The sequence below is a fragment of the Macaca nemestrina genome, chromosome 3, assembly GCF_043159975.1.
Source record: "Macaca nemestrina isolate mMacNem1 chromosome 3, mMacNem.hap1, whole genome shotgun sequence".
NCBI lineage: Eukaryota > Metazoa > Chordata > Mammalia > Primates > Cercopithecidae > Macaca > Macaca nemestrina.
In genome coordinates, this window is record NC_092127.1 from 81,543,092 (window position 1) to 81,560,797 (window position 17,706).

Genomic DNA, 17,706 nt, shown 5'->3' on the forward strand with positions numbered 1-17,706 from the left:
CCCTCCATCTGATACACTTTTCCCTCATACATCTGCAAGTCTAACTCCCTCACTTCATTTAGGTCGCTGCTCAAATATTATTACTCTACTCTCTATCCCAGAATCATTCTGAAATCTCTTGTTCTGCTTTATTTTTCTTTAAAAATGATCATGCTCTGAAATTATGTAATTATTTATTTACCAATTTTGTCTATCTACCTTGCTAGACTATAAGCTTCTCTAGGGCATGGACTTGGTCCATCTTGTGCACTGCTGTATCTCTAAAAACCAGAACAATAATGGCATTTAATAAGTGTTCATAGATCTTTAATAAAGTAATACATTTAAATGAGTTAAGCACCTCCATGTGGAATGACAATGCTTTGTACTAATTTTATACAAACTGGGCTCACTCTTGGTTTCTAATTTTCACTTTGTTAGTTTTGCAGTGGCTACTTTAGAATTAATATATTAAGTTTATTCCAAAAGAAGCCAATATATTTCAGATGTATGGTGTGATTAGCACATGGAAACCTGTTCTTGTCATTAAGAAAACACAGGTTCATTAATAGGACTATATAATCCACAATGGTTTATAATTTAATTATAATGAAACTTATAAGCTTAATCCTGATTTTATAACTTTGTACCTTGTCTGTTCAGTTTTCAATTTCATCCTCTTCCTACGTGTATGTCTTTTAATGTAACAGTCTTACTTTGAAATAAAGGAGATGTACGTTCATACATACTTGAGTCCACAGTGATATGTTTAGGTTAATTATGTGTTTTATGTAAGCATAACACATATATACACATTCACCAAGGCACAAAGGCCATGAAGAAATTGAAGCCAGATGATACACAAAGAAATCCCCAAAGGGAAAGTACCAATCTATCATTGGGAAGAGTTTCCACACTATATAAATAGATACACAGACTGGCCTCCACGGTAGCTCAGATAGATTTTGCTGTTCTAAATGATAGCAAGGAAACCACTGACCCACCAAGAGTGTTTTCATTAGGCAATTAACCAGACGGGAAAACATGCTAAATTAGTACTATTAAACAAGGTAATCAAATAGGTAGTTCATTCTATAACATAATGGACAACTTATATATATTACTTTCTAATAAGATAGCTAAAGTCTATCATCAGAGCTTTTCTTGGAACAAGGTCATAATTTAATTCAATTCCATTGGAGACATCAGTAAGCAATTGTATAAAAAATGCAAAAAGATGTATAAGATAGGTATTTCTTCACTATTTTAGAGAGGAAAATCTCAGGTGTGACCATATGTAGGTATTTCTCCAAGTTAGACATGTCTGTCTAAAATAGGGGGTTTCAAACAGTTCTTTAGACTCATTCCCAATGAAGTGGTGGTAGTAACATTTCTGTATTAAAAGATTAGATGGTCATATTACACTGGAATGAGTGATTATAATGTAATATAAAGGTTACATTAAATTTGTTATAATGTAATAATTACAACAGATATCTCTGACTATTCCTTCCCCATTCTCTTTTTATTTTCTCTAATCTTGGAAATTCTTTAAGTATATATTACTTTTGTAAATAGAGAAAAAATATGCTTGAGAATTGAGAGAACTGTTAGAAAACAGGTTGAAAATTTTCTGTGTGGGAATCATATTATTGTTCAAATATCCTCCCCAACCTGGTGTGCCATATACATCCAATCAAATCGAGTTTGCATAATTAGGAAACCTCTAGACGCAGAGGTATCCATGATTGAGTTTTCTAGATGTTCAAATGTAAAACAGATGAAGTGGCTTCTTTACACAGACAATTCTGTTTATTCATGGATATAAAGGAGTATGCCAATTGTAAATTTAACAGTCTCTAAAATATAAGTGAATTCTCAGAGACTGAACAGGCACTCTGCTAAGAATGATGTATGGCCTTCTCTGAGACAAGTAAGTGTGGTAAACATATAACTGCTGGTCACATATAGTTTGTCTGCCAGATGATGCCTAACCTCACTCCATCCCTCATCCTCAACCCATCCCTGACCCCACTTCATTCCAGACCCCCACTTAATCCTCACTTACTACCCCAGGGGGTGGGGATCTACAACTGGGTGAGGTTCAATATTGTGAAAGGTTTTAGAATGGGAAGACTATGTCTGTTTCACACATTACTTGTTAATAGAAACAGCTGAAAGTTTAACAGTTTGTTTTTTGAGCTGTGTTTAAAAATCTCCTGCATGAAATAGCTGCATCAGTGCACAGCTGTGTCAAAATATCCTTGTCAGGAAAGTCATGTATGCACGTTTTCCCCTTAAATTATTTGGGACAAATAACATTTTCCTATGTATTTCTTGTCTCCCCAGCTATACAGTAATATACACTTTGTAGCATGTGCCTGGTAAATAAGTTTATAAAGTGTAATGATAAAAATCTGATGCCCACTTGATACATTACTGTTCAAATGAAATCACAGTATCACTTTTTGGGACTCCACCTGGGGTATCTCAGGCCATAGTCTATGTTTCTGAGCTTTATGGCTTTACTATTTAGAATTTAATAGGCAAATCTGAAAATAATTATACCTTAAGAGAGAAACCCTTTGATGAGTTTAGGAGATTAGAGAACAATTGCATGCACCAGAGCAAAAAAGGATCAAGTTTCATTTAGGTTGTAAACATAAATTCCATAACCAATAACCACCCTTTCTCCACTATTTGCATTGATTCCTCTTTAAATCTCTGTTGCTTTTAAAAAAATGTTTTACATTAGAAAGTAGAAATAAGTGCACTGTATTTTCTAGTCTTTCCTAGAGGGGTACCCTAACACGATTTTAAGTTGAAGTGAATGAAAGGAGTGGAGTGGAGTTAGTTGTTATGTACTACATTTTAAAAAGATCAATTTGGGCCATGACTTAGATATTTATCACAAAATTTAGAAGCTTATGCTTAATGCTATTTTCAGGATGTATGCACAGTGACATGAACATGTATAAACTGTATGACCTTAGGTGAGTCACTTGACCTTTCTGAGGGTCTGTTATGGTTTAAATGGGTCACCTCCAAAATTCAGGTGTTGCCAATGTGGTAGTGTTAAGCATTAAGGCCTTTAAGAGGTGATTAAGCCATGAGGGCTGCTCCCTCACTGACGGAATTAAGGCTTTTATAAAAGGCACTTCAAGCAGCCTTTGAAGAAGCACCTAGCTTGCCCTCTATCTTCTGTTGTGTAAGGGCACAACATTTCTCCCTTCTTCTCTGGAAGATTCAGCATTCAGACACCATCTTACAAAATGGAAAGCAGCTTTCACTAGACAACTGAACCTGCCAGCACCTTGATCTTGGACTTTTCAGCCTCCAGAACGGTCACAAGTAAGTTTCTGTTCTTTATAAGCTACCCAGTCTCAGACTTTATTATAGCAGCACAAGCAGACTAAGACAGGGTTCATGTCCTCATCTTCAAAATGAAAATCGGAATGTTTGCCAACCAGAGCCACAGGAAGTTTTAAACTTACTACATAAGGCCCTCAGTCCAGGGTAAATATTCAACCCTACATAGCACCTAACTTAACCTGGAGGGTCTCTGAGACCCTGTGTCTCTCTATTCACGGCCTTGAGTTGAGACTCCTTTGTGTCTTTTTCCATAGCTCTCAAACTTTAACTCTGGTTTGCCTTGGAATGATATGATTGCCATTAGGAGAGTGTTCTCGGGAAGATTTAAAGAGAGGCCTAAACCTAGCTCTTCTTCCCCAGCTGATGTAGAACCCTTGGAAGAAACCAACAGCGGCCAACTGCAGCCAGTCCCACTCAGCTCTGGGACAGCTCAGACCCTCACTTAGGCCCTTGCTTCTCCAGGAAGTTCCCCAAACCCACTAGAACAGACTTGACTTGAGGCCTGGCTGAGGCCTAGACTGAATCTCACCATGACAACCTTCTAGACTTCCTCATGCTTATCCAGACTCCACTTGTGAGTGTGCTGGGAGGGAGTGTACAGTTACACATTTAAAAATAAGATCCCAAAATGCAGTTTAGGTAACACGCAGTGTGAATAAGATACAGAGTAAAAACAAAACAATTCAGAATTCTACCTGTTCTCTTACAGAGGGTCATGTTAGGGAATGGGGTTGGGGCAGAGTAGGGTGGAAAAAGTGGCATTTGGGGTTGATTTGGAGAAAGGCTAGAAGCAAGAAAGACTGAAGTTCTTTATGATTTCTATAACTTTACTATGATCAGTTCTATTTATTGTCCACTAAAATATATCCTGTGAAAGGGAGCTATTTCATATTATGTATGGGAAAGTGGAAAATTTGCTTATTTATCCCTTATACTTGGAGATCTTTATAGCACATTTATTTTATTCTAAATTATTCTGAATTTTTGACCCACCTAACTCAGTGAAGGGCCCTACTGAAAGATTAATAGTTATTCTGTTTGATATATAAAATTGATAAATGCAGTTCAGTTGAGTCAACTTTCTCATATTTGATGGCTTGTATATCAGATAAGCCTGAATCAGTGTTCTCAACTTTGACTGCCCATTGGGGAGCTTTAAAAAATAAAACAACCCACTGCTGCCTGGGGCTCAACCTCTGAGATTGGAACTTAATTGGCCCGAGATGCGGCCTAAGGAGCAAGAGTTTTAAAGCTCCCAGGTGATTCTAATATTTAGCCAAGGTTTAGAACCTCTGGTCTAGATTAAAGATTAAAGTACTTGGCCTAAGCCTATTATTTATACAACCTGGCAAAAGAAAAACAAAATAGAGCTCTCTTCTACTCAATTCAGTGAATACTTGCAGAGAAGCCGCTCTCTTCAAGGCCCTTTTCTTTTAACTCTAGCTTTGCTGTTTTCTGATTAGGTATCATTGGAAAGAAAAGAATCAGAATCTTACAATTTTATTGGTAACATTGTGGTTAGAAGTAATGTAATCCAAGTCTACTGTTTTAATGAGAAGTATAAACTAATGAGAATGCAGAAAAGTTAGTGCAAAACCACCTTTATTAGTAAATATATAAATGGGGGAGGGAGAGAGAGAGGAGAGAAAGACACAAGTAAAGCATGGAAAAATTTCTTAACAGATCATTAGACAGCATTTTATGCATATTAAGCTGTGAGCCCTTCTAAGCACACAACCGACAAATCTTCTCTCAGTGGGACTTAGAAAAACTTGAATCTAAATAGATGTTCAAAGGAAAACCAATATCATATCATTTGTCAACTTAGAAGGCATGCGAGGGAGCCCAGAATTAGGTTCTTCTCTCCACTTTTCTCTGTGTTTATGAATTTTCTTTTTCTCAAAACTATATGTCGTTCTATTTAATAATTCATCATTTTTATTTGTTTAAAAATATTTTGCACAAATCTACAAAATTAGAAAAGAGGAATGACTGCAGATAAAAAGAAAATTAAAATAATTTTAAGATAATAACTTAGACTTCAGTACATTTAAATATCTGCAAGAAATGACTGTTTTGAAAATATGAATTACCAACATTGTTCAGAAAGAGATAGAACAGTTAAGGAGACAACTTATCGTAGAATAAATTGAAACATTTTCAAAAACAACTTCGTTTAGCTCAGGTAGTTTCACAGGTGCATTTTAGCATATTTTCAAGGAATTTGTAATTCCAGTTCTATTCAAATTACTAAGTCCAGAGATAGTAGGGATGCTTCTAATTTTTTTTTTAAAGCTATTATAGCAATGCTACCCAGACTATACAAAGATGGTACATAAAAGGAAACTCTAGATGAGTCTCCCTTATGAACATCTATACCAGCATGTTAAAGTACTGTGACTGAAGACTTCCAATATTTGATTTTATTGGATTTTTAAATTTTTATTTTCAATTTGTTTTTCTTCTTCATTTTCCCCTTTGCCATAGAGCAGGTACCGAGCGCTATACTACTTTGCCTCTGGAGAAATCTGTGGCAATAAGGAAAGTCAAAGTTGCCTGCAAGGCACTTTCTTTCTGGGTCTGGTCTCTGAAAACTGGAGCCCATTGAGGAGATATATTAGGAGATGTGTCTTGGAGGTGGAGGAGAGGGCGTCTGAGAGACATGGATGGGAAGGGCTTTCTCATAGACTCTACTGTTAAAGGGATGCTGAAGCTTGGGAGAGGGAAGTGGAGCTCTGTGGGCTCTGTGAGCAGAAGAGGTCTGTGTCTGTTCCTGGCCCTGAGGAGCACCTGCGTAGTATCTGGTCTTGCCATTGTTCTACACGTTAAACATGGTGGAGGAGGAGCAGAACCACTGCCAGGCAAGGTGGGAGCATACAGGACAGTGTGATAACTGGTACTTAACCACTCTTCCCCTCAAAGACTTGGTCCTCTGTAAATCTTTGAGCCCTTTAAAATACTTAGGGGAGGTGATGGGGTGAACTTGGGATGAGGACAGGGAGTGCAAATTAAGTAGATTTAAAGAAATTAAATAAGATATGTATTACTCACCTTAGTGTAACACCATTATATTAGTAATTAAACCCTAATTCACAATACTATAAATCTCAACAAAATGTACTTTATTTCAATAATAAAACAATTTTCAAGTTTTGAAAATTTAGGGATGTGATTCACTATATAAATTAAAGATGAAAAACCATGTATTATAATTTTGAATGACAAATCAGTGTATGACAAAAATTATCCCCATAACTGCTTAACAAATATGTGAGCATATGTAAAATATATATTTTAATTACATATGTTCTATGTAGTATATATCTCATGAATTTGTTCTTTATTTGCTTTAACTAAATAGAATTCTGAAGTATTTTCCATGCTAATGAGTAGAGAGCTTTTCAGTCTTTTTTATAGCCATAAGATGGATATACCAGAGTTATCTAACCAGCCTCCAAGGATGGATATTTTTAGTATACCCAGACTTTTGCTGTAAAAAATCAGTGCTGTAAAGAGTAATCACAAACATAAATTTTCCCAAACTTTCTTACCCAGTTACCCAGCTTGAAAGTTGCAATTTCTACAACAGAGAAATACATCTTTTGACTTGCTATTTTAGGGTTAGAATTTTATTTCAAGTGAAGAGATGCAAGTGCATTGGTTTAAGCAACTTATACTAGATATATCTCCCTTAGGCCCATGTTTATAAATTCTACTACATCTCTTATTACTTCTCTAACTTGACAGAAAGACACACAATCTGCACATTTTAGCTTTCTTTTCCTAGGTGTCAAGGGATAAAAAATATCTGGTACAAGCCACTAGAACTTCACGTCTGGGTTAAGTAATATAATTTTCTTATGAGCTTAGGTTACCTGTAATTAATGTTCTGAGGGGAAACAAAGGTCATTACCAGCATCTAATGTTAAATCTTCTAATGAATAATGAGAACTTTACTTCTTTGAATGACTCAATCATTCTCCGACTTTGTTTTCTCAAAGTATTTGTTCATAATTTCTTATTGACTTTTGGTATTATAAAAGTTAATGAGTCCCTGGGTTATCACAAATACGTAGTAGATGACGTTTTAAAACAACTTTTAAAATAGTTTGGTCTTAATTCAGACATATTTGTAAATCAAACAAATGCAAGTATATTTTACTTGTTATATTGCTAATACTGAATAAATTTATTCTGTATAATTAGAGTAATCCATTTAGAGGTCTGGTAATATACCCTAAATTAAATAGACCCTATTTATGTAGTACCCGAGGTTTCTATAGGAGAACACCTTCTGCAAAATGAACATCAGTAGTCAAATAGCCAAATATATTATATGAAGAAAATAATGTGTATAGCATGACTAGAAGCAAAAGTTCTAATACTCCATGGGTTATTTATTCTCTAGAAAGTGATACTGAAGCAAGGTTGAGTTACTCATTTTTGTGTCTTTTCAACAATGGAAATTTAAAAATTCTTTACCGTATGCTTTTTATATATTTTGGTCATTCTCCTGAGATCTACCTTATGGTCAGCAGACTACTTAGCAGTCCAGCTGGTAACCGTATTTCTGAAGGTTATAGAATATAATCTGCTCAGTTCATAATGACAGAACAGATTTAGTAGAAGAATTTCCTCTGGATGTTAATAAATAATCTGGCACATGATTTTCCCTACTTCTTTTGTTCCCTATGTCTTTAAATTGTTATTTTCCTGTGTCCAGCTAAAAATTTTTTGGATGTTCAATATTTAGTTGGTGTGTGTGTGTATGCGTGTTGGGAGGAGAATATGTTATATAAAAATAATCATATAGCTAACAATCAAACTAAAGTTTTCCCCTCTCTGATTAGCACTTCTTCTAAGTAATTTTTTTCTTCTCAGAGGGGAGGGACCCATTATTCTATACTTCATGTTGAACATGGCCTTGTGTGTCTGCAAATTAGACTGTGGGGAAGTATTAGGATCAAGAAAACATGAGCTGATTTTTACCTTGTATGTACTTAACAACTTTCACATGAGGAAAGATCCTCACTTTAGACAAAGTATGATTAAAGGCAAACGTTGACTAGAGAGGATTTAAGCTAATGCCCTCCAGAATGTGGCATAGAGAGTCTTATTTGTTGGGTTTAAGTGTTGCTTTTTCTTAAATTCTTTTTGGTTTAACACGCATTTTCCTTTCTCTTTAGTTCTTTAAATAGAGACATATTCAGTAAATCTTGTTCAGTAGAAAAGACACTCATCTGTGTATGGTGGTGTAATGGAAAGGAACCGAATGGGAAGCTTGTTTTTTGTATCAACAGAGTATTTTCCACTTGCTTAGATTGGATAAAATAATACACAGCACACAGGAGAAAATGAAATGTTTGTTGAAAGTAAGCTAAGAAACACATTAAGTGATACATGAACATGAACTTGGTCTGGTAGAAATGTGCAGAACAGAAGCTTCAGGGTTGTCACACCTGGAAATCTCCTAGGGGACTGTGTATGAGAAGATGTGGAAAAATGACATTATGCTTGCTGACTCAAATCCAACTTTACAACAGCATGGGTTTCAAAGCCCTGCCTTGTCTTCCTTCTTGGCCCAGGCACAGGTAAAGTTCTGAAATGTCCTATTAAATTTCACCTTTCATCTTCTGGAGACTGTAAATGGCTTTGTCTGCTTGTCTAAAAAAAAAAAGGAACTTAAGCCTTTGTGTGGAATGTTTGCAGTAAGGACAAACAAGGAAGATCATGAGAATGATTTCTGTTGTACACAATAGACAACTTTAATAAAGAAAAGGGATTTATTGGCTCACATTGTTGAAAAAGCCCAGAGGTAGGACAGGCTGCCGGTGAGGTTTGGCCTGTGCTCCTGCTGTGCTTCTCTGTGATTTACTCTGTCCTCACACCACTCAGCTTTATTGATAAATTGGCTTTGTTCTCATACTGTCTTTCTTTGTGGTCACAAGATGGCCTTGGCTTCCAGATTTCATATCCTCATAGTACATTTTTCCAGAGCTAGAGAGAACATCTGTCCAGGCCACATTGTCCCACAACTCCAGGGTATACGATTCACATGGAATATAATGTAAACTGTGGCTCCCAGAGTAGTGACAAATGACAGCACTAGCATTTGCATCCCAGAATTCCTAGTAAAGATTATCCTGTTTATTCCCATATGTGGACCAGTATAGACCCCATATCCACTCATGAACCAGTCACTGTGTCATGGGAGCAAAATGCCTTGATTGGTTTAGTTTTGGAAAATGGAAGCCGCCCCTGTAGAGAAAGTGTAAGATTCACTGGAACCACATGGATTTCCAAAGGAAAGTGGGGATGATTTTGAAGGGGCCAGTGAAGAGCAGTAGCTGCAGAGGAAACCAAGAATATACTGCTTTAGATGTTTTGGAATAGAATCGGCCGTTTTGTCCTATGGCAGCTACCTTGAGCACTCAGCCTTCCTGATACTTTTCAAGGTTCCTATCACCCCTGTTTCCTTACTCTTTGTGAACTATCACATTGGATTTCTGCCTCTACCATTCTACTGCAACAGTTTTTGCCTTGTCAGATCCAATGGAAGCCTCTAAGCCTCAACATGCTTGACCTCTGTAGTATTTGATAACTTGATTACTACTTTTTCTCCCTTGACTTTCTTGACATCATTTCCAGTCATCATCCACACTGATGACTCCCAGGAAAGTCATCCATTATTATTTAAATGCCTAAAATGGACTCTAATGAATTCAAAATATTTTAAAAATATTATTTACCATTCCCTTCAGTGTTTAAATGAAAATGTTTTCCCCATAAAAAGCAATATTATAGAATACAGTTATGTTTCATGTAATTATATTGCTGTCTAATATCACGGATAATTTGGAAAGGTCAGAAAAGCAAAAGGAAGAAAAATAATCTATAGTTCAGATATAAATGTTATTACTATAGCAGTCAATTAAAAAATGTGTATAAATTTATGGAGTGCAATTTTATGTTACATGTATAGATTTCATAGTGGTAAAGTCAGAGCTTTTAGAGTATCCATCACTTAAATAACATACATTGTACACATTAATTTCTCATCAAACACCTCCTCTCCCACCTCCTCACGCTTCTGAGTCTCCATTGTCTATCATTCCACACTCTACATCTATGTGTACTCATTATTTAGCTTCCACTTACAAGTGAGAACACAGTCTGGCCAACACAGTGAAACCCCATCTCTACCAAAGAATACAAAAATTAGCCAGCATGGTGGGTGCGCTGGTGGTCCTAGCTACTCAGGAGGCTGAGGCAGGAGAATTGCCCAAACCCAGAAGGGAGAGGTTGCTTTGAGCTGAGATTGCACTGAGATATTTGTCTTTCTAAGACTTGTTTCACTTAAGGTAATGGCCTCCAGTTCCATCCATATTGCTGCAAAATACATTATTTTATGGGTTTTTTTGTGGCTAGGTAGTATTACATGGTGTGTGTGAATGTGTGTGTGTGTGTGTGTGTGTGTGTGCGTGTATATATATATATAGAGAGAGAGAGAGCCACATTTTCCTTACCCAATCATCTGTCGAGGGATGCTTAGTTTGATTCCGTATCTTTATGTGAATACCACTGCAGAAAATGTACGAATGCAGGTATCTTTTTGATATAATGATTTCTTTTCCTTTGGGTAGAAACTCAGTAGTGAGATTGCTGAAATGAATGGTAGTTCTATTTTTAAATTCTTTGAAGAATCTCCATACTATTTTCCATAGAAGTCGAACTCATTTACATTCTCATCAATAGTGTATATAGAGTTCCTTTAGCTCCGCATGCTTGCTAGCATCTGTTATTTATTTATTCTTTTTATAATGGCTGTTCTGACCAGGGTAAAATGATATTTCATTGTGGTTTTAACTTGCATTTCCCTGATGATTAGTGATGTTGAGCATTTTTTCACATACCTCTTGGCCATTTGTATGTCTTCTTTTGAAACTATCTATTCATATCGCTTGCCCACTTTTCAATTGGGATTATTTGTTGTTGTTCTTGTTGTTGTTATTTTAGTTCCTTGTATATTCTGGATATTAGACCCTTGTTGGATGCATATTTTGCAAATATTTTCTCTCATTCTGCAAATTGTCTGTTCACTCTGTTGGTTATCTATTTTGCTGTGCAGAAGCTTTCCCATGTGTCTTATTTGGTTTTGTTTTCTGTGCTTTTATTGTCTTAGTCATGAATATTTTGCCTGAACTAGTGTCTAGAAGAGTTTTCTATAGGCTTTCTTCTAGTTTTTCTGTATTTTCAGGTCTTAAGTTTAAGTCTTTAATCCATCTTGAGTTTATTTTTGTATATGTTGAGAGATAGGAGTCCAGTTTTATTCTTCTGTATATGGCAATTTGATTTTTCCACTACCACTCCTTAAAAAAGATGTTCTTTCCCAAATGTTTGTTTTTGTCAGCTTGGTCCAAGATTAGTTACCTGTAAATATGTGGCTTTATCTCTGGGTTCTCTATTCTGTTTCATTGATCTATGTTTCTATTTTTATACTGATATTAGGTAGTTTTGTTTATGATAGCCTTGTAATATAATTTGAAGTTATGTAATATGATGCCTCTAGCTTTGTTCTTTTTGCATATGATTATTATAGCAGTCTATTTAATATGCCATATGAAATGTGTGTGATTAAATTATTTATACAAACTTATACTATTTCAATTTTTTAAATATGTACCAGGAACATTTTAGAAAGATTTAAAAATGTAGAAATAAATGTTATCCCCTGAGATAGCCACTATAAGTATTTTTGGATTTCCTTTTTGTTATGAGAGGCATGAAGACGTACTGCGAACAGTTAATGTCTACAGCAGAAGTTCTGTTAATCTTCTATACTGGAAAAAATTTCAGCAATTTTTTTCTGGCCAATATGGGTTTTAATGTTATAGAAAATAATTACTCACATCCTTCTACATTGGAAATAATCTTTGTGTTGTACCATACAGCTCTTCATTGGAAAGTAAGTCAAAAGGTTTTATTTATTCTCAGTAGAATATCTAATCATTTAAATATTTTCTTCATTATTAGTAAGGTGGTAACAGAATAGGAACAGTTAGTATTTTGTAAGCTATCAGAGACGGCAGGAGATTCCTTGTGAACTGTGGAATAAAGGGTAGGCACAAGATAAATTTCCTGATGCTGGGGAAGGAGAGGAAGCACCTGAGAGAAGCTGAAGGAAACAGAGTCAAGCTTCCCTTCCCAGGTTGCAGAATCACCTGACCACATATCATCCAACTATATTGCTGGGTAAGAAAAACATAAATCCTCCTAAATAGTCATTATCTTTTATTTTGATTAATTTGTGTTTGCTGGAAGAAGTCTCCAAGTAAGTTTTTTTCAAGAACTTTGAGTAGCATGTTTTCTAAAGTCCTATATACTTGAGGATATATTTTATTGTCTTTACAAGTTTGCTGAGTATAAAAGTGTTGGTGTACAATATTTCTTCTCTTTTTTGGCATTTAGTGTTTTATTAAGTCTAATGACAACAACCTGCATTTTATTCTTTTGACAAAAATCCTCTCTGTACTTGCAGATATTTTTATTCCTCCTTGACGTTCAATTATTTTTCCAAATGACTTTAGCTGTATCCTTTCACTGATTTTTATCAGAATATGGTAAGAACTCCTTAATATGAGAATTCAGGTATTTACTTTTTAAGTCAAAAGTTTTCTTCAATTATGTGTTTAATTATTTTGTTTGATTCAGTTATGATGCTATGTTTAAGATGCTAAAATTCTTACTTTAAATTAGTATTTTATTTTCCTTGAGTATGACTTTCTCTTTTATCACTATCTCTTTGTCCTTTTAAAAATTTAAACTCTTGTAGACCATCTCAGATTCATCCTTTACAATGCTAATTTAGTTTTTCAAAATTTCAGTAATATATAATTGCCTTTTATAAGCATATAATTATATTATTGAATTTTAATTTTTCAGTCCTTCCTTATTTCTGATATACTTTATCTTATTTTTGTTGTCTTTTATTCTCAGCTACTTACTTACTTTCTCTTCCTGATATGGTTTGGCTGTTCCTCTACCCAAATTTCATATTAAATTGTAGCTCCCATAATTCCCACCTGTCATGGGAGGGATCTAGTGGGACGTAACTGAATCACGGGTCTTTCCCATGCTGTTCTTGTGATAGTGAATAAGTTGCATGAGATCTGATGGTTCTATAAAGAGGAGTTTCCCTGCACATTCCCTCTTGCCTGCCACCATGCAATATGTGACTTTGCTGTTTCTTTGCCTTCTGCCATGATCGTGAGGCCTCCCCAGCCATGCAGAAGTGTGAGTCAATTAGACCTTTTTCCTTTATAAATGACCTAGTCTCAGGTATGTCTTATTAGCAGCATGAGAACAGACTAATATACTTCCTGTCTGATAAAGAAAATGTCTTTTTATATTTTACTAAAGGATACTTAACTATTTAAAATGTTTCTAACTTCCTGCAGTATGGTTTCTCTAAGTCTTCACTTAAAAGCTTCATTTCCCAGCTGGGTGCAGTGGCTGATGCCTGTAATCCCAGCACGGCTGGAGGCTGAGGTAGATGGATCACTTGAGGCCAGGAGTTTGAGAGCAGTCTGGCCAACACAGTGAAACCCCATCTCTACCAAAAACACAAAAATTAGCCAGCATGGTGGGTGTGCTGGTGGTCCTAGATACTCAGGAGGCTGAGGGAGGAGAATTGCTCAAACCCAGGAGGGAGAGGTTGCTTTGAGCTGAGATTGCACCACTGCACTCCAGCCCGGGCCACAGAGTGAGATCCTGTCTCAAAAAACCCCAAAAACCCAAAAACATAAAAGCTTAATTTCCCATAGACTGCAGATTTTTTACTAATAAAACTTTATATTTCTTCTGGGTTCTGTTTACTCAGAAAACAAACTATCTATACTTCGTGTTCCAAAAAACAAGGTGTGGAAGTTGTCCTTGGTCCTATTCTCTGGCCGTGGTTCCAGAAGACTCTTCTCCAATGTACTGAAGGCAAGTTAATGTGCTCAGCCAGCTCATTTCCCAGGGCTTTCAAGGCTTTGCTTGATTTTAGTTGGTTTTGCTGAAATGGAATCATCATTTACCTGCTAAGCTTAAGTACTCTGAAAGTAAGTAGGACATAGTAGGAAAATATAATTTGCAGCATGCACTGCAAGTAAGACTTTCCTTGACTCCTGGAAGGCAATGCACTATTCACTCCATTCTCTCCTACACACACACACACACACACACACACACACACACACACACACACACACGGCTCTGTGGATTCCTGGAAGTCGCTTTCTTGTTTAGGTTATGGAAGAACTAGGAATTGATGGATGTGGTTGACTTTAGAAAGCAGCAGTCAAGAGTTGGCTTTCTAATTTTCTGATGAGTATGGGTGGGCCAGGAAGAAAAATGACACTGAATTTGGGCATGTAGGCAAAGGGAGGTCTAGCACTGGTGGTCCGTTTTGTGTGTTCAGCCTGGTTTTAAGCAGGCATACTTCCCAGGTTTTGGAATTAGGTTGATTATTGGGCCTACTTCAAGGTACTGAGAAGTTTTGTCTTATTCTATGTTGTCATGAGGATTTTGGTAAGAAGTTGTAAAAGATCTCTTTTCTATAAAATAAAACTAGCTAACCAGTTTGGCTTCCTGTGTAATACAGTCCAATTCTATTTTTGTTGCTACCACCCATACATCTCACACTTTGACTCTCTTTGATAGTGTATCTCTAATCCTCACTCTTAGGCACCAGTGATGTACCTAGAGGCAGCTGTGTAACTGCTATTGGATATCTGCACCCAAATGTCCCATATGTACCTCAAATCCAACTGTCAATTTCATCCCCTTGCCCCAGCCTTTTCTTTCTCCTGTATTTGTATCTTGCTGTGTGACAACAACATTCATTTCATCACCTAAGCCACAAACATGGGAGTCCACCAAGAATTTTGTTTTATCTCCTTAACTTCTCAAATCTACTTAATAATATCAACTAATCATCTGGCACTTATGATATGCTTTTAAACGTATAAACAGTGTTATTAAATGCTTGGCATATATTAACCTATTTAATCTATATGATTACATTATAAAGTAGGTATTCTTTACTAAGGCTGGACTAGAGTAAGTCAAGTGAGGCACCCAGCAAGGAAAATTTAAGAAAGCACTCACTCTTAGTAATGCATGTGTCATGCTTCACTTGCTTTATCCTAGTCCTAATCCTGCTCTTTACTATGCCCACTTTATAGATGAGGAAACTGAGGAAGAGACCCATGAAATAACTTGTCCACACTCATATAACTGGTATGTGACAGAGCTGGGATTTGGAGACTGTTCATCAGTCTCTAGGGCCCATAAGCTTAACTACCATACTGCACCGCCCCTCACCAGTCACCTGCTCCTTTTATCTTTCAGTTAACTCTTAAATCTGCTGGTTCCATTTCTACTGTTCAACTCCTCATTATCTCTTACCTGGATGATTACAATTATTTAACTGACTGTCCTGCATTAAACATAGCTTCTATTACATCTACGGTCCTTAGTACTACTGGAGTTATCTTATGTAACTTGAATAATTGAGATACAGCTAATTTTAATTCTCCCCAGTCCTCCCGCATGATTTGACAAAGGTTAGCTCTTTTCAGTCCAATCATTTAAAGAAGGAAAAGATACCTATTTGTTGGATTCAGCAAGCTATAAATGGGAAGACATTGAATTTATATTAATCATCATCTCATTCTAACATGCCCATTCTTCTGGCTGTGAATCCAGGTTAAGAGTCTTTTGGAGTACTTGCATTCTTCCCTACAGAATTGTTCATAGTGTGGATGGGCTTAAAATCTCCATGTAGCCCCTCGTTTCACTGAGCAGATTCCCATATTTCCTGGCTAAGGAAAACAAGAGGAATGGTATGGGGCAGGTTGGCAGTACTTTCCCTTACAGGAATCCTGTTATGATGGGGCCCAGTTCTCATACCATGTTAACTTCAGCCTAGCAGTCCAAGGCTAGCTTCTTACTGGGCCATCTCTTCTGAAGCTGCACATTAAAAGAGAGTATCTTCATTTTCATTGTATCCTAGAGCCCATGCAGAGGAATTAGAGGATGGCTATTTTCCTCTCAAATGATTACTTTGACTTAGAGAACTTTAGTGATGGATGATATAAAACATTTCTCTGGCTAGGTTTTGTTTATCATTGTAAATAATCTCCAATTCATTGCATTTTTTTTTTTTTTTTTTTTTTTTTTGAGACGGAGTCTCACTCTGTCGCCCAGGCTGGAGTGCAGTGGCGCAATCTCGGCTCACTGCAAGCTCCGCCTCCCGGGTTCACGCCATTCTCCTGCCTCAGCCTCCCGAGTAGCTGGGACTACAGGCGCCCGCCACCACACCTGGCTAGTTTTTTGTATTTTTTAGTAGAGACGGGGTTTCACCGGGTTAGCCAGGATGGTTTCGATCTCCTGACCTCGTGATCCGCCCTTCTCGGCCTCCCAAAGTGCTGAGATTACAGGCTTGAGCCACCGCGCCCGGCCGCATTTTTCAACTCTGGATATATTTACTGTCTTAGTCCCTTGATAGGTCATTGTAACTTTGCTTTATTCATTCAGGGGAAGAATAATGTAATGTTACTCATAGAAAATTTTCAAACTTAATCAAACACATTTCTCAAATTTTTATTCCAATCCATATTAACTAAACATAAAACATTAAGAAATATTCAGTTCTAAGCACTTTGTGTGCACTAACTCATACACATTTTTATAAATACTTTATGAGATGGATACTGTTATTATCTCCACTCTACACATGAGGCATAGAATGGTAAGGTATATTCCTTAAGTCAGTCAAATGGCAAATGACAGAGCTAGAATTTGGTCTGGGGAGTCTGACTTCAGCCACTTTGATGACCTGCTTAAAACTCTCCATTAAGTCCTATTGCTACAGAATAAAGTCAATGTTCTTTAGCACAGAACACTCTCTAGCTCCTTACCTGTCAGATTTAGCAGCACCGAACTGCTTATTGCTCCTTGCATACACCCTGACAGTTCATACCTATGTGCCTCTAACTCTTAGGACATGCTGTTCCCTCTTCCTGGATCTCCCTCCCCTTCTCCCTGCTCTGCTGGTTCTCTGTCTTCTCTCTCTCTCTCTCTCTCTCATCCTTCCTGTAAAAAATTACTTCCATCCTGGGCTAATTATTCGGCTTTTGTCTATTTCTCTTTCCTTGCTATCTCTTTCTTCTTTTTAAAAACGAGAATTTTTAAAAGTTCTCATTTAAAAATGGGTAATCATTTATTAAGTCAGTATTTGTCTTAGTCCATTTTGTGCTGCCACAGCGGAATGCCACAGACATAAATTATGACAGGGTAATTTATAAAGAA